The sequence below is a fragment of the Lampris incognitus genome, chromosome 9 (genome assembly GCF_029633865.1).
Source record: "Lampris incognitus isolate fLamInc1 chromosome 9, fLamInc1.hap2, whole genome shotgun sequence".
NCBI lineage: Eukaryota > Metazoa > Chordata > Actinopteri > Lampriformes > Lampridae > Lampris > Lampris incognitus.
Genome location: NC_079219.1, coordinates 11,241,207 through 11,261,831, shown reverse-complemented (window position 1 = coordinate 11,261,831; position 20,625 = coordinate 11,241,207). Strand labels below are relative to the sequence as shown.

Here is a 20,625-nt window from a genome sequence, read left to right as displayed (position 1 = left end):
TGTTCAGTAAAATCATTACTAGTTTTGGAGCGCAAATAGATACCCCAGAAATCCAAACGAGAATAACAAAAACACAAATATAAATCCTATGAATGCAGTATTGTTTTATAGCTGTTTGGTGGTCAAACAAAGAAAAAACAGACACAGTTGCATGGGTAATACTTTTAAAACTTGAGGTACTAAAAGTATTAACTTGATTACGTGTGTTCATATGAAGTCGGACTGACCTCAGTTGTGTAATGCTAAGCCAGTAAGTGTAGTTGATCTGAGACAATCCTAAGCAAAGTTGATAGGGTGGGGGCAATACATTAAGCCTGAAAATCCAGCCCTACTGCTGCCCCCTGATCTATAAACCCCAATTCCAATGAAGTTGGGACATTGTTTAAAACGTGAATAAAAACAGAATACAATGATTTGCAAATCCTTTTTGACCTATATTCAATTGAATACACTACAAAGACAAGATATTTAATGTTCAAACTGATAAACTTTATTGTTTTTTGCAAATATTCACTCATTTTGAATTTGATGCCTGCAACACGTTCCAAAGAAGCTGGGACAGGGGCAACAAAAGACTGGGAAAGTTGCTCAAAAAACACCTGTTTGGAACATTCCACAGGTGAACAGGTTAATTGGAAACAGGTGAGTGTCATGATTGAGTATAAAAGGAGCAACCCCCAAAAGGCTCAGTCGTTCACAAGCAAGGATGGGGCGAGGTTCACCACTTTGTGAACAACTGCGTGAGCAAATAGTCCAACAGTTTAAGAACAACGTTTCTCAATGTAAAATTGCAAGGAATTTAGGGATTTCATCATCTACAGTCCATAATATCATCAAAAGATTCAGAGAATCCGGAGAAATCTCTGCACATAAGCGGCAAGGCCGAAAACCAACATTGAATTTCTGTGACCTTCGATCCCTCAGGCGGCACTGCATTAAAAACCGACATCATGCTGTAAAGGATATTACCACGAACACTTCGGAAAACCATTGTCAGTTAACACAGTCTGTCGCTACATCTACAAGTGCAAGTTAAAACTCTACCTTGCAAAGCGAAAGCCATATATCGACAACACCCAGAAACGCCGCCGGCTTCTCTGCTCCCAAGCTCATCTGAGATGGACTGATGCAAAGTGGAAAAGTGTGCTGTGGTCTGACGAGTCCACATTTCAAATTGCTTTTGGAAATCATGGACGTCGTGTCCTCCGGGCTAAAGAGGTAAAGGACCATCCAGATTGTTATCAGCACAAAGTCCAAAAGCCAGCATCTGTGATGGTCTGGAGTTGTGTTAGTGCCCATGGCATGGGTAACTTGCACATATGTGAAGGCACCATTAATGCTGAAAGGTACATACAGGTTTTGGAGCAACATATGCTGCCATCCAAGCGACGTCTTTTTTAGGGACGTCCCTGCTCATTTCAGCAAGACAATGCCAAGCAACATTCTGCACGTGTGACAACAGCGTGGCTTCGTAGTAAAAGAGTGCAGGTACTAGACTGGCCTGCCTGCAGTCCAGACCTGTCTCCCATTGAAAATGTGTGGCGCATTATGAAGTGCAAAATACGACAGTGGAGACCCCGGACTGTTGAGCAACTGAAGTCATACATCAAGCAAGAATGGGAAAGAATTCCACCTACAAAGCTTCAACGATTAGTGTCCTCAGTTCCCAAACGCTTATTGAGTGTTGTTAAAAGGAAAGGTGATGTAACACAGTGGTAAACATGCCCCTGTCCCAGCTTTTTTGGAACGTGTTGCGGGCATCAAATTCAAAATGAGTGAATATTTGCAAAAAAAAACAAACAAAAAAGTTTATCAGTTTGAACATTAAATATCTTGTCTTTGTAGTGTATTCAATTGAATATAGGTCAAAAAGGATTTGCAAATCATTGTATTCTGTTTTTATTTACATTTTACACAATGTCCCAACTTCACTGGAATTGGGGTTTGTAATAGAGCTTTGGTATTTTAAACATTTTTAAGCTAGCCACACTCCTACGTAACCAAACACTGCAATGACTGCTATTTTATTCATTCCTCATGAGCTAAAACTCATGCAAATATCTATGAAATATTTAGAAATTGATTTTTTATGAATGTATGTGCACTTCTGAGAAGGGGGCATTCTGCGGCACTACATCAAATGCACCTGCCCAGAATTGGTAAATTGGCTTTGATAATCGGGATAAGAATTGATATTTGCAGCTGGCTGGGATCATGACTCTTATGTCTACAACTACTACTACTACTTTTGGCTGCTCCTGTTACGGGTTCCCACAGCAGATCATCTGTTTTCATCTCTTCCTGACCTCTGCATCTTCCTCTTTCATGCCAGCCACCACCTGTATGTCCTCCCTCACCACATCCATAAACCTCCTCTTTGGCCTTCCTCTTTTCCTCTTGCCTGGCAGCTCCATATTCAGCTACCTTCTTCCAATATACCCACCATTCTGCTGTCCTCCTTCTTGTTGATGCATTTGTATTCCATCCTGCTCCTACAGACTTCTATTCCTCTTCTCTCCAGTGCATACCACCAACTCTCCAGGCTCTCCTTAACTTGCTTCCTACTCTCACTACAGATCACAATGTCATCCGTGAACATCATAATCCATGGAGACTCCTGCCTGATCTCGTCTGTTAACCTGTCCATCACCATTGCAAACAAGAAAGGGCTCAGAGCCGATCCTTGATGTAATCCCACCTCCATCTTGAACCCATCCGCCATTCCTACTGCGCACACTGCACAACTGCTCACTGCACAACTTCCTCGTACAATACCACACCTCCTCTCCTGGCACCCTGTCATATGCTTTCTCTAAATCCACAAAGACACAATGTAAGTCCTTCTGACCTTCTCTATAGTTCTCCATCAACATTCTCAAAGAAAACATCACATCTGTAGTGCTCTTTCCTGGCATGAAACCATACTGCTGCTCGCTAATTGTCACCTCTCCTCTTAACCTAGCTTCCGCTACTCTTCCCCATATCTTCATGCTTTTTTATTTTACTCCCCATCCCCTCCCTCTAGGGGGCACTTACCCCCAACATAGGCCGTTATTGTAAATTAACTTGCGTATTAAAATAAAGGTTGATTGATTGATGCTGTGGCTGATCAACTTTATACCTCTGTAATTACTAAAGCTCTGCACATCACCTTTATTCTTGAAAATTGTTGCCAGTATGCTTCTTCTCCACTCCTCAGGCATCCTCTCACTTTCTCAGATTGTGTTTAACAAGCTAGTTAAAAACTCCACTGCCATCTCTCCTAAACACCTCCATGCCTCAACAGGTATGTCATCTGGACCAACTGACATTCCACCCTTCATAGCTGCCCTAACATCCTCCTTGCTAATCCACCGCACTTCCTGATTCACTATCCCCACAGCATCCACCCTTCTCTCTGTTTCATTTCCTTCATTCATCAGCCCCTCAAAGTACTCCTTCCACCTTCTCAACACACACTCCTCGCTTGTCAGTGCATTTCCTTCTCTTTCCTCATCGCCCTAACCTGCTGCACATCCTTCCCAGCTCGCTCCCTCTGTCTAGCCAAAATGTCTGCTTCCCGTCCTCCGCTTTCTGATAATCTCTCTGATCTTGTCAATTATTATAATGACACACTCTCCACCTGTCTTGATCAGCTGGTCCCCATAAAAAAAAAAAATCTCATTCACACACTTAGATCCCTGGTATACTCCCGAATTCCATCAAATTAAATCCTCTCAAGTGCCACCTCAAAAGACTCCAAGAAAACTGGTTTAACAGTGCATCTCCAAGCCTACACATAAGTACTACCTTCAACAATACAAAGATGCGCTCATCACAGCCCAGTCCCCGTACTACTCACATCTCATACACTCTGGCTCCACCAACCCCAAGGGTCCCTTTTCCACAATAAAAAAATTCTCAAACCCAGAGACAATACTTCCAAAGTTAACAAGTGCAACTCTTTCCTTTCATTTTTCCAAACTAAAATGTATACTATCTACAGCAACCTGACCACTTTCCCTGTCCTCTCCACCCCCCCCACATACACCACCACCACCACTCAGCCCCTGTCAAAGTTATCCCATGTGTCCTCAATGGAGGTGTCCAAACTTATGGCAGGAATGAGAAGCTTCACTTGTTTTCTGGATCCCATTCCATCCAGTCTTGTTAAGGACTGTCTCCCAGCTATCACCTCACTCATCACAGAAATCATTAACTGTACCTTCAGCTCTAGTTCAGTCCTCCATCCACTTAAACTGGCTACTAACACCCCCAGCCTAAAAAATCCTGGACTCAACCCTGATAACATGAACAATTTCCAGCCCATCTCCAATCTCCTGTGAGAGCAATTCATGTTTGATGTTTGCTTACTTTTAATCGTTGACTGCGTATGACCTATACCATGTTTAACTTTATTTTACATTGCTTAGATAGATGCTTAAAGTCCATGTGTATCAGAACAAATGTAGTCTTGTAAAGTGTCTTCTTCGTGTGAACAAATAAAGGCCTATTTAACTATGAGTTACGCAAGGCTAGACAGCTACATTTTTCTAATTTGATTAACAGGATCATTAATAATACCCACACTCTATTTGCCATGGTTGACAAGCTTACAAACCCCCCAAACAGATAGTCCCTGAACTCCTCTCCACAGAGAAATGTAATAAATTTGCTTGCTTTTTGGTAAAAAAAATTAAAACTATTAGACAGACCATCAATGCCACACAGTCAAGCAACAAAACTATGCAGTCTCTACGACCACCTAGAAATGATCTGGTCAGTCTGTCACAATTTAATACCATTGATCAAGAAACTCTAGCGGAAACAGTTTGGCATCTTAAATCATCAACATGTTGTCTCGACACACTGCCGTCAGATTTTTTAAAAACTATTTTTAACTCTGTAGAAACGGAGTTACATCATATAGTTAATAGCTCACTGCTATCAGGCACTTTCCCCAAGTCAATAAAAATAGCTGCCATTAAGCCACTCCTAAAAAAGAGAACTCTGGATACCTCTGTGTTAAATAACTATAGACCAGTCTCAAATATTCCTTTTGTAGCTTAAGATCATCGAGAAAGTTGTTTCTAATCAACTCAGCAAATTTTTAAACTCAAATGGGCATTTTGACAAATATCAATCAGGTTTCCAACCTAACCACAGTCCTGAAACAGCTCTTATAAAAGTGTTAAATGACATACGGCTGAATACTGACAGGTAAAATATCCGTTCTGGTTTTACTTGATCTCAGTGCGGCATTTGACACTGTATATCACAGAATACTGTTGGACAGGCTGGAACATTGGGTAGGACTTTCCAGAGCAATCCTTAATTGGTTCAGGTCTTATTTAGAAGACCGAAGTTACTTCATCACCATTGGCAGTTATGAATCTGATAGAGTGGCTTTGACATGTGGAATCCCCCAGGGATTAGTTCTCAGATCTCTTCCGTTTAACCTATACACGCTGCTTTTAGGCCAAATTCTTCAGAACAACAACATGGATTACCATAGTTATGCAGATGATAATCAGATATATCTGGCTCTCTCACCTGATGATCTCAGCCCAATAGACTCACTGTGTCACTGTTTGGAGCAGATAAATAATTGGTTGAGCCAAAACTTTCTTCAATTAAATAAGGAAAAAACCAAGATTATTATGTTTGGCAACAAAGAGAACTGTTATAAATGAACAACTCGAAGTCCAAAGCTCTAAAAACCAAAGACCAAGTCCGAAATCTTGGAGTTTTAATAGACTCAGATCTCATGTTCACCAGCCATATCAAAGCAATCATTAAAACAGCCTTCTATCATCTTAAAAATATAGCCAGAATCAAGGGTCTGGTATCTCAAAATGACCAAGAGAAGCTCATCCATGCTTTTATTTCCAGTAGAATTGGTTACTGTAACGGTCTCTCAACTGGTCTTCCCAAAAAGACCATTTAACAGCTGCAGCTTATTCAGAATGCTGCTGCTAGAGTTTTAACCAGGACCAAGAGAACAGAGCACATTACTCCAGTCCTGAAATCTTTACACTGGCTTCCATTTAGTTACAGAATAGATTTTAAAGTGCTGCTACTTGTCAGCAAATCACTGATTGGTGTAGGCCCAGAATACATCCCTGACATGCTCGGAGAGTATAAACTGGGTAGGGTTCTAAGATCCATGGACTCAGGTCAGTTAGTTCAGCCCAAAGTCCAAACCAAACATGGTGAAGCAGCATTTAGCTGTTACACTGCATGCAACTGGAACAAACTACCAGAAGATCTTAGATGTACCCCAAATATAGCAATTTTTAAATCTAGGTTAAAAACATTTCTTTTTTCTGGTGCCTATGATTGAGCATCAAAACTTGTACCTCATTCCAACTGCACATTAATTCCTGAAGTAGATCTTTCATCACTCCTGGCGGGGAAGTGACTATGTTTTTATTCTATTTTTCTTTCTTTCTTTTTTTTTTTTTGTACTTTGTATTTTCTTTTTATAGTACCTGCCTTTTAATTGTATTACTACAACTTACTTCAGTCTGACTAACTGCCTCACTGAAATTAAAGAATGGAGGCAAGCCAATTTCCTCAAACTAAATTGTGATAAATCTGACATGATCATCATCGATCTCAAATACAGATACAGGCATATCCACCAAATTGAGACATTCGAGTTGTGTTTAACTCCTCTTTTACCCTGGACAACGTCTGTCCAGAGCTCAGGCTTTGACACTGCGGGGGTAGAACAGGTCTTAGGTCTTGCTCCCCGGTTTAGCCAGTAGCACATATCTAGATCCGATGCAGTGTCGGTCTCGAGCGGGTTCTGGCCGGACCAGGGAATAGTGTCTGCACAGTCATTGGCGTGGGGCTCATTATCTCCGAAAGCCGCTTCGCAGCGCGTTTCATGTCCCTGGTCCTGATCGTCAGCGGGTTCCGGAACATCAGCTGAGTCCATACAGTTTTCAAGGCTGAGTCCATACAGTTTTCGCCACACACAGAGGAAGCACTACGGAGACGGAGAGTCCAGTGCGATCAAGACCATACAACAATCGATAATCCGATAAAATCCAAAAAGTAGTAGAGGTAAACCATAAAAAGGTTGATAAAAGTTAAAAGTAACGTAATGTTGAGGCTAAAAACCACACAAAAAATGTCAATCTATGACAGCAGTAAAACACTGTGCCGACGCCGACATGTGCACAGTAACAACAGAAGCTGAGTTGAGGGCAGGTGTGTCTATCAGTCAATAGACCACTACACTACCCGAATCTATTATTGCGTATTACATGTTTTTGGTGCATTGTTTTTTTTTTAATCTTATGTAAAGCGTCTTTATGAACATTGAAAAGCGCTATACAAAAAAAAGGTATTACTATCCATCCATCCATTACCAAAGCTGTTAAATATAACATTGGGGTATGTGATTATAGAGTGGTGGGTGGCGGTGGTGAAATGAGGATATCCATTTTGGAGTATGAGCTAGCATAATAAAGTTAATATTACACAATAATAAGGAAGAGAGCTATTTTTCTGATACATCGCAGTTGATATGGATTTAGAGTGCATATTTGAGACTTCTAAACAGCACATAACAAAAACAAAAGCGTAACTTAGCTGCTGGTAGACTGGGTGGTGTCAGCTCTCCCTGTCTCTCTTCACTTGCCGTGTCCTCTCTTGCTTCACTCTCACTTTCCCTTCTCTCAATCTCATCATCCTTCCTTACCTTAATCTTTGAAATGGATGTAAGTAGAAAACATGGCACTGTTCATTTGTAAATATTCAAAATAATATCACTTCAAAATAAATATCACTGTAACTATTAAGAGCTCATATTTTTTATACATGTGTTACCTTAAACACTATAGCTATGATCAACAGCTATGAGCTTTATAATTACAGGTCCAGGGGTGCATCGGGGTGCTGGGGCCCTCCTCTTTTTGACCTCTGGGTGATGCACAAAGATGGTGGGAATAGCATTTTCTGTCAGCCTGGTCTTGCCCTTTTATATATACACTACCGTTCAAAAGTTTGGGATCACCCAAACAATTTTGTGTTTTCCATGAAAAGTCACACTTATTCACCACCATATGTTGTGAAATGAATAGAAAATAGAGTCAAGACATTGACAAGGTTAGAAATAATGATTTGTATTTGAAATAAGATTTTTTTTACATCAAACTTTGCTTTCGTCAAAGAATCCTCCATTTGCAGCAATTACAGCATTGCAGACCTTTGGCATTCTAGCTGTTAATTTGTTGAGGTAATCTGGAGAAATTGCACCCCACGCTTCCAGAAGCAGCTCCCACAAGTTGGATTGGTTGGATGGGCACTTCTTTGAGCAGATTGAGTTTCTGGAGCATCACATTTGTGGGGTCAATTAAACGCTCAAAATGGCCAGAAAAAGAGAACTTTCATCTGAAACTCGACAGTCTATTCTTGTTCTTAGAAATGAAGGCTATTCCATGCGAGAAATTGCTAAGAAATTGAAGATTTCCTACACCGGTGTGTACTACTCCCTTCAGAGGACAGCACAAACAGGCTCTAACCAGAGTAGAAAAAGAAGTGGGAGGCCGCGTTGCACAACTGAGCAAGAAGATAAGTACATTAGAGTCTCTAGTTTGAGAAACAGATGCCTCACAGGTCCCCAACTGGCATCTTCATTAAATAGTACCTGTTAGAGCCTGTTTGTGCTGTCCTCTGAAGGGAGTAGTACACACCGGTGTAGGAAATCTTCAATTTCTTAGCAATTTCTCGCATGGAATAGCCTTCATTTCTAAGAACAAGAATAGACTGTCGAGTTTCAGATGAAAATTCTCTTTTTCTGGCCATTTTGAGCATTTAATTGACCCCACAAATGTGATGCTCCAGAAACTCAATCTGCTCAAAGAAGTGCCCATCCAACCAATCCAACTTGTGGGAGCTGCTTCTGGAAGCGTGGGGTGCAATTTCTCCAGATTACCTCAACAAATTAACAGCTAGAATGCCAAAGGTCTGCAATGCTGTAATTGCTGCAAATGGAGGATTCTTTGACGAAAGCAAAGTTTGATGTAAAAAAAATCTTATTTCAAATACAAATCATTATTTCTAACCTTGTCAATGTCTTGACTCTATTTTCTATTCATTTCACAACATATGGTGGTGAATAAGTGTGACTTTTCATGGAAAACACAAAATTGTTTGGGTGATCCCAAACTTTTGAACGGTAGTGTATATACTAGAAGAACCCTGCTACAATGAGCGGTTTGGTTATCCACCCGTCTAAATCTCCCTCCTCTTCATCCTGACAGCTAACCGCCTTCCCCCTGCCCCTAAACCCCCCCCCCACTCCAACTCCCTCCCCCCAAATGCTCAGAATCATCTGAAATGCTGAGAAAAGTGGTTTACCCCCCCACTCCAACTCCCTCCCTCCAAATGCTCAGAATCATCTGAAATGCCGACAACTGGTTTTCAGCCATTTGTAGAAAATGCATATTTTGCATAATTATGCGTAATTATTATAATTATTTTAAATTTCTGCTATTTTTCTGGTCCTCTCTGGAACAATACCTACCACCTCCAAAAAAATTAGGATCATAAGTGCATTTTTGCAAAAATGCATATTCTACTCATATATTTTCGTAATGTGTGTGTGTGTGGTGTTAGTGTGTGTGTGTGTGTGTATGTGTGTGTGTGTGTGTGTGTGTGTGTGTGTGTTAGTGTAGATAGCGGGACCGAAAACTAAAGCACTTATGATCCTAATTCTTTTTGGAGGCGGTAGGTATTGTCTCAGAGAGTAAGGGAAAAATCCCAGAAAATTAAAATTATGCATAATTATGCATAAATATGCAAAATGTTCATTTTTCTAAAAATGGCTAAAAACCACTTTTGTCGGCATTTCAGATGATTCTGAGCATCTTTGATTTTTTTCACCTATATAAAAAAAATTCTGGGACTTAGAAATGTTTTGGCATTATGCAAAATATATGCATTTTTGCAAAACTGCACTCATGATCCTAATTTTTTTGGAGGTGGTAGGTATTGTTCCAGAGAGGACCAGAAAAATAGCATAAAATTAAAATAATTATGCATAATTATGCAAAATACGCATTTTCTAAAAATGGCTAAAAACCACTTTTCTCGGCATTTCTGATTATTCTGAGCATTTGGGGGGAGGGAGTTGGAGTGAGGGGGGGGTTTAGGGGCAGGGGGAAGGCGGTTAGCTGGCAGGGTGAAGAGGAGGGAGATTTAGACGGGTGGATAACCAAACCGCTACATTGTAGCGGGGTTCTTCTAGTATTTTGCATAATGCCAAAACATTTCTAAGTCCCAGAAATTTTTTTTATATAGCTGAAAAAATCAAAGATGCTCAGAATCATCTGAAATGCCGAGAAAAGTGTTTTTTTTAGCCATTTTTAGAAAAATGCATATTTTGCATAATTATGCATAGTTTTAATTTTTTTTAGATTTTTCCCGTACTCTCTGGAACAATACCTACCACCTCCAAAAAGAATTAGGATCATAACTGCTTTAGTTTTCGGTCCCGCTATCTACACTAACTAACACACACACACTAACACCACACACACACACATTACGAAAATATATGAGTAGACTAGAAGAACCCCTCTTCATCCTGCCAGCTAACCGCCTTCCCCCTGCCCCTAAACCCCCCCCACTCCAACTCCCTCCCCCCAAATGCTCAGAATCATCTGAAATGCCGAGAAAAGTGATTTTTAGCCATTTTTAGAAAAATGCATATTTTGCAAATTTACGCATAATTATGCATAATTTTAATTTTCTGGGATTTTTTCCTTACTCTCTGAGACAATACCTACCACCTCCAAAAAGAATTAGCCACTGAGTGCTGGAGGGAGCTTTGGTAGACTTCCAGTGGAGGAGAAGGTGGCGTCTCACCAGTAAGGAAGTGAAAGCTAGAACATCTAACTGCTTAGAGGTAAATTGGTAGTAGCCTTCTGGAAGCCCAAATATGGTAATATGGGGAGAGACTTTTATAGTTTTGGAAATAATTTTTTGACATAGTATCAGTAGTTCTGCCAAAAACAAGATAATAAAGGACAGGAGTAGAACATATGGGCGAGATTGCCAGATGACGCATGGCATTTATCCCAACTGTCAGTGTTATTGGGATAAACTTGTGACAATCGCGCTTTGGAAAAATGAACCCTAAATACTACCTTGAACTGTATGAGTGTGAGTCGAACGCAAGTTGAGCTTGTGTGAATTTTGTTAAGAGCAACGTTCCACCAGTCATCATCCAGGTTCAAGCCCAGTTCAAGCTCCCAGGTAGCCTTGACTTTAGTGGCTGGTGAACTGTCACATGACAAGTTTGTTATAAACCTTCGAAATGGGTGACTTGATCGGGATCGGTGCTGAGAAACTCATCCCAGGGTTGACTCGGAGGAAAGGAGGGGAAAAGTGGAAACAAAGATTTAACGCAGTGCGTAATTTGAGAATAACGAAAGAGATGAGAAGGCGGGAGATAAAATTAACATGATAGTTCTGCAAAACTATGAAAGATGCCAAACCAAACCAAACATTAAGCTTCCCGATGGTGTGGTCTTGTTGTGGAAAAAGTGCAAATACAGTTTTTGAATATGATTACCTCACATATTGTTCTGTTGTTGTAATCTTTAGTGATAGTAAGATTGCTCCTGCTGACTTCAACCAACCACTTTTCTCCTCTGTCAGTGGGGAAACCATACATTTGTACTCCTTTCTCCGAGCGATTGGAGCATCCCCATACAATACAGCAAACCATGGTGGAGACTATGTGCAAGGACAACACAGAGGAAAGGGCACAAACTGCTTGACATGTTATTCATATTTCTGAGTTTATTAGAGATTTATTTAATGAATTCAAGAATCAAGAACATATGTCATTTCATTCCATGCACCTGTGCACATGAAATGAAATGAAATATCGTTTCCCCCAGCCCACAGCAGTGCAACACAGACAAAAACACGTCCAAACTACAAGAACACATACACTCACCGGTCACTTTATTAGGCACACCTGTCCAACTGCTCGTTAACGCAAATTTCTAATCAGCCAATCACATGGCAGCAACTCAATGCATTTAGGCATGTAGACATGGTCAAGACGATCTGCTGCAGTTCAAACCGAGCATCAGAATGGGGAAGAAAGGTGATTTAAGTGACTTTGAACGTGGCATGGTTGTTGGTGCCAGACGGGCTGATCTGAGCATTTCAGAAACGGCTGATCTACTGGGATTTTCACGCACAACCATCTCTAGGGTTTACAGAGAATGGTCCGAAAAAGAAAATATCCAGGGAGCGGCAGTTCTGTGGGCGAAAATGCCTTATTGATGCCAGAGGTCAGAGGAGAATGGCCAGACTGGTTCGAGCTGATAGAAAGGCAACAGTAACTCAAATAAGCACTCATTACAACCGAGGTATGCAGAAGAGCATCTCTGAACGCACAACACGTCGAACCTTGAGGCAGATGGGCTACAGCAGCAGAAGACCACACCGGGTGCCACTCCTGTCAGCTAAGAACAGGAAACTGAGGCTACAATTCGCACAGGCTCACCAAAATTGGACAATAGAAGATTGGAAAAACGTTGCCTGGTCTGATGAGTCTCAATTTCTGCTGCGACATTCGGATGGTAGGGTCAGAATTTGGCGTCAACAACATGAAAGCAAAGCAATCCAATAGAGCACCTTTGGGATGTGGTGGACCGGGAGATTCGCATCATGGATGTGCAGCCGACAAATCTGCAGCAACTACGTGATGCTATCATGTCAATATGGACCAAACTCTCTGAGGAATGTTTCCAGTACCTTGTTGAATCTATGCCACGAAGGATTAAGGCATTTCTGAAGGCAAAAGGGGGTCCAACCCGGTACTAGCAAGGTGTACCTAATAAAGTGGCCAGTGAGTGTATATCCAAACTACAAAAACACATTATATAGCCCAAAAATAAAAAACTCACTGTCCAAGAGAGCGAACGCAAGGATGACTGTTGGAACTGCCGGTCTGCCTGGGCTAGCAGTTAGTTTAGCCTGCCCCGCTTCCGTGTCCTGTCTTACCGCCCTCTGCGTTTCCTCCTTGGGCACAGCTCCAGGCAGGGCCATGGTCCCTGGGCCCACCGGACACAGCAGACCAGGCTCCCCCAGCCAATCCAACTCCAGTTCTCTCAACCTTCCATACACCTCCCCGCACTCCATACGACGACACCAAAAACACAGTCAATCCTAGGTGAGGCCGCCGCCAGACCACCCTCGGTGTTATCGGAACTGCCTGTCTGCATGGGCTAGCAGTTAGCTTAGCCTGCCCCGCATCTGCATCCTGTCAGACCATGCGGTAAATAACTCCACAGTAAAAAGGCAAACGATACATAAAATATATATGTGTATAAACTAGTGTTATGTTATCAAAAGGAACTTATTAATTTTTGTGATTAATTTGAAATATTTAACACGTTAAAAAAATTAACACAACGCAGCTGCATTTGTTTACTTCCTGTGGCGGCTGTGCGAGGCTGTTTCACAGGCATATCGGGGAATTCAGTTGTGCGTTCTCCCTCCTGCTTCTCAGCGCATGGAGAGCTGTATTTTCCCCCTACTCTATTCCTCGCTGGACTGTTACAGTGCACAGCCTTCATCTCTGCAATAAGCTTTATTTGTTCCCAGCCCTCATCCCCTCGTGGAGAATATTAAAATTTTACTATGCTGTGCCATTGGGACATATATGAGGTTCTGTGACTCACCATTATTAATAAACACATAATGAATGTCGTGAATTCCCACTTTAAATTCAACTGGCACTTGAACATGGAACAGGTTTTTTTGTTGTAAATTATCATTTATATTTGTGCATACAAGAAATGATGACCTTCTAAGCTGATATCTAATTTTAATGGCCGTGATAGTTTTTAAATTCAACTGCTACTTTAACATATAGGCCTGGTTTTTGTTATTATATCTGGTAGTGCATATATGAAATATGCCTTTCAAACTGACAGTCAGTTTTGATGGTCTTGATGGTTTTATTGGAAATCTGCAGTTCACAGGAGGGAATTGTGTTCAAAGTTGAAAAGATGCTATTAAACAATAGCACCCTCAAGTCCGTAAAATACTACGTGGCCTACTATAAGGTTTATTATTACTGAAATATATATTTTTACATTGTTTGTTACACTAGCAATGGCTAGGTGAAGACGGTGGGCAAAACACCGACAGCAGAGTGTCCAGTCTCGGGATGAAGTGTATATAGTCAGGCTCATATAGGGATGTGTCGTTCGGCTCATCCACCTATCTTGTTGTTGTAGCCTAGTAGAATACCTTGGGGATTTCCTCCTCTAGAAACTCTTGATATAAACGAGGCTACTCAACGTTTGGGTCGAGTGTTCGCACCAACTCACAAAACCCCTGTTTCTCGACCGTGTAAATTGGGGCCATATCTTGGCAGATGTAAGTTGCAACAGCAGTCGTTACCTCCTCCATCTTCGTGATTCTTTGACATACGGTTTGCTGTGGGCAAAAGCGTCTTGCAACGTCTGAGTCTGGGGTTTGTTTTGAGCACTCGGCTGGGCTTTTGCGGCTCTCGGCTGTAGACTCCGTACTGTTTGACACGATTCTTGCGTAGGTGGTAAAAGAGGCTAGTTGTGTTCGAGTGTGTTGTGGGGACCGGCGTGCGGCATGTTTTTTTTTAAAGTACGGTTTTCTGGTCCGTGTCCGACTTGTCATATTCAAATCACGTCCACACGATAGAAGTAGCCCCTCTTTTAGGTTCAAGCTCCTCGTTTTGTCCTGGCTGGTCGGAGTCCTGTTCGAAATGACCCCGCTCTGCGTTACGTTCACTGCCCTCCATGTTTGTTGGTATTGCCTTCATGCACATTTCCTGCCTGCGTCTGTGCTGTGCAAAGAGCGGAAAGGGTCGCCGAAATGACCAAAAACATTGCCATAAAGAGTGCGATTTGTGACACAACGAAATAAACGATAGAGCTTAATATGAAACGGTAGACGTTTTCTGTCGTCACATGATATATATCATCATATCGCACAGCCTTAGGCTTGGTTAGTACTTGGATGGGAGACCTCCCGGGAAAACTCGGGAGTTGCTGCCGTAAGTGGTGTTGGTGGGCCAGTAGAGGGCAGTCTTCCCTCTGCTCCTAATAAAAACAACTATCCAAAAAATCCTAATGCCCCAGTGCAGTGACGGAGAGACACTATGCTGTAGGAGATGCCGTCCTTCAGATGAGACGTTAAACCGAGGTCCTGACGCACTGTGGTCATTAAAGATCCCATGGCACTTACTGCAAAGACTAGGGGGTTCCCCGGTGTCCTGGCAAATTTCCCAACCTGGCTCTCCAGCTGGCCACCTAGTCATCCCCCCATGTAATTGGCTCACAATTCCAGCCTGTCCACCTCAAGCTGATCTGTGGTGAGCGTTTTGTTGCAAAATGTACATTTCATGGAAAATAATATGGGGACGGCTCCACAAATATTAACCAAGGAAAATAAGCAAACGCGAGCTTTTACAATTCCTTATGACAATGAATTATTTTCCACCACGTAAACAATTCAGTTCACGTAAGCCTAACGTTGATACACACGCCTCTCTTGCGCATCTAGCTGCGTTTCTTAGTAAACCGGTGACAAAAAAAAAGTACTCCACGTAGACCATAAACACTTGAATATAAAAACGACTCATTGAAATCGGTTGAGGAATCCATCCATCCATTATCTTGACCGCTTATCCTGCTCTCAGGGTCGCGGGGATGCTGGAGCCTATCCCAGCAATCATTGGGTGGCAGTTGTTGTTATTGTATTATTATTATTATTATTGGGCGGACCCAATGACGTCCGCCCAATGACTGCTGGGATATAGGCTTCGGCATCCCCGCGACCCTGAGAGCAGGATAAGCGGTTTGGATAATGGATGGACGGACGGATGGATGGATGGATTATTGCCGCCCAATGACTGCTGGGTTAGGCTCCAGCATCCCCGCGACCCTGACAGCAGGATAAGCGGTTTGGATAATGGATGGATACACATTACAATATTAGTATTTAGTATTTATTATACCGTATTATATGGGAACCTCAGAATAGCATCTCTGCTCTTCGCAGATGACGTGGTTTTGTTGGCTTCATCAGATCACGACTTCCAGTGCGGACTGGGGCGGTTTGCAGCTGAGTGTGAAATGGATGAGAGTCAGCACCTCCATGTCTGAGGCCATGGTTCTCTACCAGAAAGTGGTGGCTTGCTCCCTCCGGGTTGGGGATGAGTTGTTGCCTCAAGTGAAGGAGTTCAAGTATCTCGGGGTCTTGTTCACGAGTGAGGGTAGGATGGAGCGGGAGATTGACAGGTGGATTGGTGCAGCATCAGCAGTAATGCGGACGTTGTACCGGACCGTTGTGGTGAAGAGGGAGCTGAGCTGGAAGGCAAAGCTCTCAATTTCAGTCTTCATTCCAACCCTCACCTATGGTCATGAGCTTTGGGTAGTGACCGAAAGGATGAGATCGCGGATACAAGCGGCTGAAACGAGTTTCCTCCGTAGGGTGTCTGGGCTCAGCCTTAGAGATAGGGTGAGGAGCTCAGACCTCCGGAGGGAGCTTGGAGTAGAGCCGCTGCTCCTTCGCGTCGAAAGGAGCCAGTTGAGGTGGTTCGGGCATCTGATTAGGATGCCTCCTGGACACCTTCCTTTGGAGGTTTACCGGGCACGGCCAACAGGGAGGAGACCCCGGGGTAGACCCAGAACTCGCTGGAGGGACTACATGTCCAATCTGGCCTGGGAACGCCTTGGGATCCTGCTGGGGAGAGGGACGTCCGGAGTGCCCTACTTAGCTTGCTGCCACCGCGGCCCGACCCCGGAGGAGCGGCTGATGATGAATGAATGAATCTGTATATAATATATATGCTATTATTATTATTATTAATTATTATTATTATTATTATATTTCATAAAGTTATATTGTTATACTAGTATATTATTATACTACTGTGTGTACCATACACACTTTTATTTACCATTTTTATTTCATTTAAGTCAAGTCAATTTTATTTGTTTAGCCCAATATTATACTACGATTATGCTACTATTTATGATTATATTATTATCATTATTATTATTATTATTATATTACTACTATAATATTACAATATACTCATACAATAAGGTGTAGTACAGGCTATTGATAATAACAATATGGTACTGCTTTACTATACTGTATATTGTTGTAGTGGCCATCTCGTGTTTTTATACTTACTATATTCCATACTATTTATAGTGTACTATAGTTTTACAATTTTTTTTTACCGTATCATTCCCGTCTGGGCCTCAACTACGGCTATGTAAAATGGAGCTTGACTGACCGACTGACAGACACATCTCATTTTATCCTATACTTGTCTTTGAAATTGTCTGTCTTGGAGTATATCTGTGTCCTTTCATTGCTATAAAAATATAGAAAGCAGACTGACGGCCAGTGTCTCACTATTTGATTTGTATTTGCCGATTTAATTTTTCTTAATGATAGTCAATTATTAGTACTTACAGATGCACTATTTCGATTCCCCCCCCCCCCATTATTTCAAAGTGATGAGCTGTGTGTGTGACCTGGAGCACAAGAAAAGCTCAACTGATGGGTAGGTAATAATAATAATAATTACATTTATAACCCGTTATCTGCATTATGCATACCGACTCAGGTCTGTCACTGGTCTGCTTAATGTCAGTAGTCTCGAACGGCCCATGTCAAATCTTTTTGTAACACACGTGTGAATAAGTTAATCGTTGTAAATCGCATTTCTGAGGCCTTACGCATACGGAATAGGTAGCGGTTGTACAGAAAGCGGCTTGTGTGCTGTTATAACAGGGGTCTGAAATCCAGATTTGACCAGAAATGTAAAGCGCTTTGAGCGGCTGTTGCAGCTAGAAAAGCGCTGTATAAAATGCAGCTTGATTGATTGAATGGTTGATTGATGGATTGATTGAATGATCGAATGATTGATTGATTGATTGATTGATTGATTGATTGATTGATTGATAGTGCTTTTCAAGACAGAAAAGGCAATTTCCACATTGTAAAAAAAACTTTCTGCACATTTCATGTACATTAAAGTTATATGGGGACGTCTCCACAAGCACTAACCAAGGAAAATAAGCAAACGCGAGCTTTTACAATTCCTAATGACAATGAATTATTTGCCACCAGGTAAACAATTCAGTTCAGGTAAGCCAAACTTTGATACAAACGCCTCTCTTGCGCACCTAGCAGCCTTTCTTAGTAAACTGTTGACCAGAAAAAAAAGTAGAACAGAAAAACGACTCGCTCCCGCACTACAGACCGGCCTTGCCTGGTCCAATAGCGGAGCGACGATGACGTAAGCAGCAAGCATGGACGCCGCATTGGCAGATGCAGCGTTTATGCATGTTGTCTATGGGGCGGAGTATTATCCCCAACATTTGACCACAATTGTTACCCACCAAAAATAGCTATATGACGGCTTGTTTGCTCACTTGACTTCAGTTCATTTTTTATTAAAAACGAACGCGCTGTTATGTATTTACGTATGCTCAATAATCCAGGTATAAGAAAATCACAGAAAGTGGAATCAGTTAATCTGCACACAACGTCTATTAGAAACGTTTCATCAATCTAAGCGACCTCTTCGGTCTCAAATGCCTGCAGGTAGCCCACGCTTATAAACAATACAATGGCATAACGACCAGAAACGATCGGTTTCATATGCAAATTGCTGTGAGAATTTAAACTAGCGTTTTAGTGGCCGTGTACTATTCATAGAGTATTTGGGAATGGTTGCAGTCACAGCATTGTAAGATGGTGACAGATGTACTCTTAGGCCCTCCCTGGGTTCAAGTGATGGTCATCGCGTCCCAGTTGCTTTGGATTAGATTAGATTGGTTTGTTAGCCACACGGCCAAGGCCGGTGGCCGGTTTTCGATACAAGTTAAACTCTCCGGCACAATACATACACGGACAACAACAGACACCCCACATATTACCACGAACAATACAGTTACACAATGGCAGAGACAAACATCACGCATAACAATTAGGTGAATGGTGGTATGCATGCCAATGGTGTGTGAGGAGGGGACTATAGGGGGAATTCAGAGTCCTGATCGCTAGGGGGGGGGGGCTGTGACGCGTTTAGTCCTAGTGGACAGTGCCCTGTAACGCCTCCCTGCGGGGAGGAGCTGGAAGAGGTGATGAGTAGGATGTGAGGGGTCAAACCCAAAATGCGCTGCGGCACAAACAGAGCAATATAGTGTACGCTGTTAACTGCCGAGAGGATTGCCGTGACTTGTACACTGGGGAAACCAACCAGACTCCAGCCAAGAGGAGGGCACAACACAGAGGAATTAACGCGTCAAGCCAGGACTCCGCAGTCTACACCATCTACTGGCCAATGGCCACTCTTTCAAGGATGAGGATGCGCACATCCTTGATAGGGAGAAACGCTGGTTTGAACCGGGAGTCAAAGAGGCCATCTATGTTCAGTTTTTCAATCAAGCGGAAAAGGGATAAGGAAAAGATCAGAAACAAATTGAAAAAAAAACTGAAAGAAACAAATTGAAAGAAACATTTTCACAAGTTTGAAAATGGGCTTGTGGTCCCTCCCCTTCCGCTACGTAGCCAAGACAGCAACCACTGAGGGTGAGCAGCGTCTCAATTCGAGTTCTTCCGTACGTTCACTTGCTATTTTTGAGTGCACAAGTGCGTTCACACTGACACTTATATGACAACACGCAGTGCACTATGAGTACCCAGATGGCGCGTTCATGACGCCAAAAAAAGTTGAGCGTGAAACGCTGAGTACCGTGATCACGTGACGACCGAGCATTTTGAACTTCCGTTGACGCAACCCTGTCATGGCTCTGGGGAAATCAAACCAAAATCAAAGTGGGCGGGATCAAACTAGTTCTTTATGAGTACGTTAATGCCTTGCAAAGGGAATGGAAAAAAACGGGTCTGAACAAGATAAATAACGATAATATCAGAAGAGGGGAAAGACGTGAAATACAGGAGCAGGGAAGCGGAAAGTGTGATTTGCCAGAGGCATTGTCCTCCTCCGCCGCGCGTGTTTTGTTTCTCTCTGCGGTGTCCGCGAGCGGCGCGTCAACACACTGAGACGCTTCAGCAGCGGATATGAATTACCGGACACGCAGTGACACAACAGCGAAACCTACAATGACGCACAGAGACCGGACTTACCTTCCTACTGCTTATCGGAGCAGCGCTGCGGATGATTGAATTAAAGCGCAGAATAGTGGTGCCGAGGATCCATTGGAAGGACGGCGGTGTATGGAGGGGCGGGCTTTCATTCTCCTTTGTCCGTGGCTCCCATTGGTTCAAACTCGTCGAACGTAATTTCCGGTTCACAGCGCAAGTTTGATTGGTCCTTAATTATGCAAAGACGCATGTGAAAGGCGAAGGAAATTCTCAGGAAATAATGATCATAAAAACTGCGTGTTTTGCTCAAGAATTATATCAAAAGACAAAATAACCGCGTGGTTAAATAAAGAACACGGCAACTTAATCTTTAGCCCACCACACTTCATCATTAAGTGAAAGAGCATCATTATTCAAGCTGTGAAATTCCCCCCAAAACAAATAATGGATTGCATGCAGCCATTTTGTCTAAAAAATCAAATCCTTTGTGAA

At 42.4% G+C, this 20,625-nt stretch overlaps 1 protein-coding gene across 1 annotated transcript in view; it reads right to left on the bottom strand.

Moving 5' to 3' along the window:
• pogzb (pogo transposable element derived with ZNF domain b) overlaps positions 1-20,279 on the bottom strand; it is a 97,595-nt gene extending 77,316 nt beyond the window's left edge. Inside the window, exon 1 of the mRNA XM_056286163.1 lies at positions 20,176-20,279. The gene's annotated coding sequence lies outside the window, so the exon portion shown is untranslated. The remainder of the gene's footprint in view (positions 1-20,175) is intronic.
• Between the last annotated feature and the right edge of the window lie 346 nt (positions 20,280-20,625).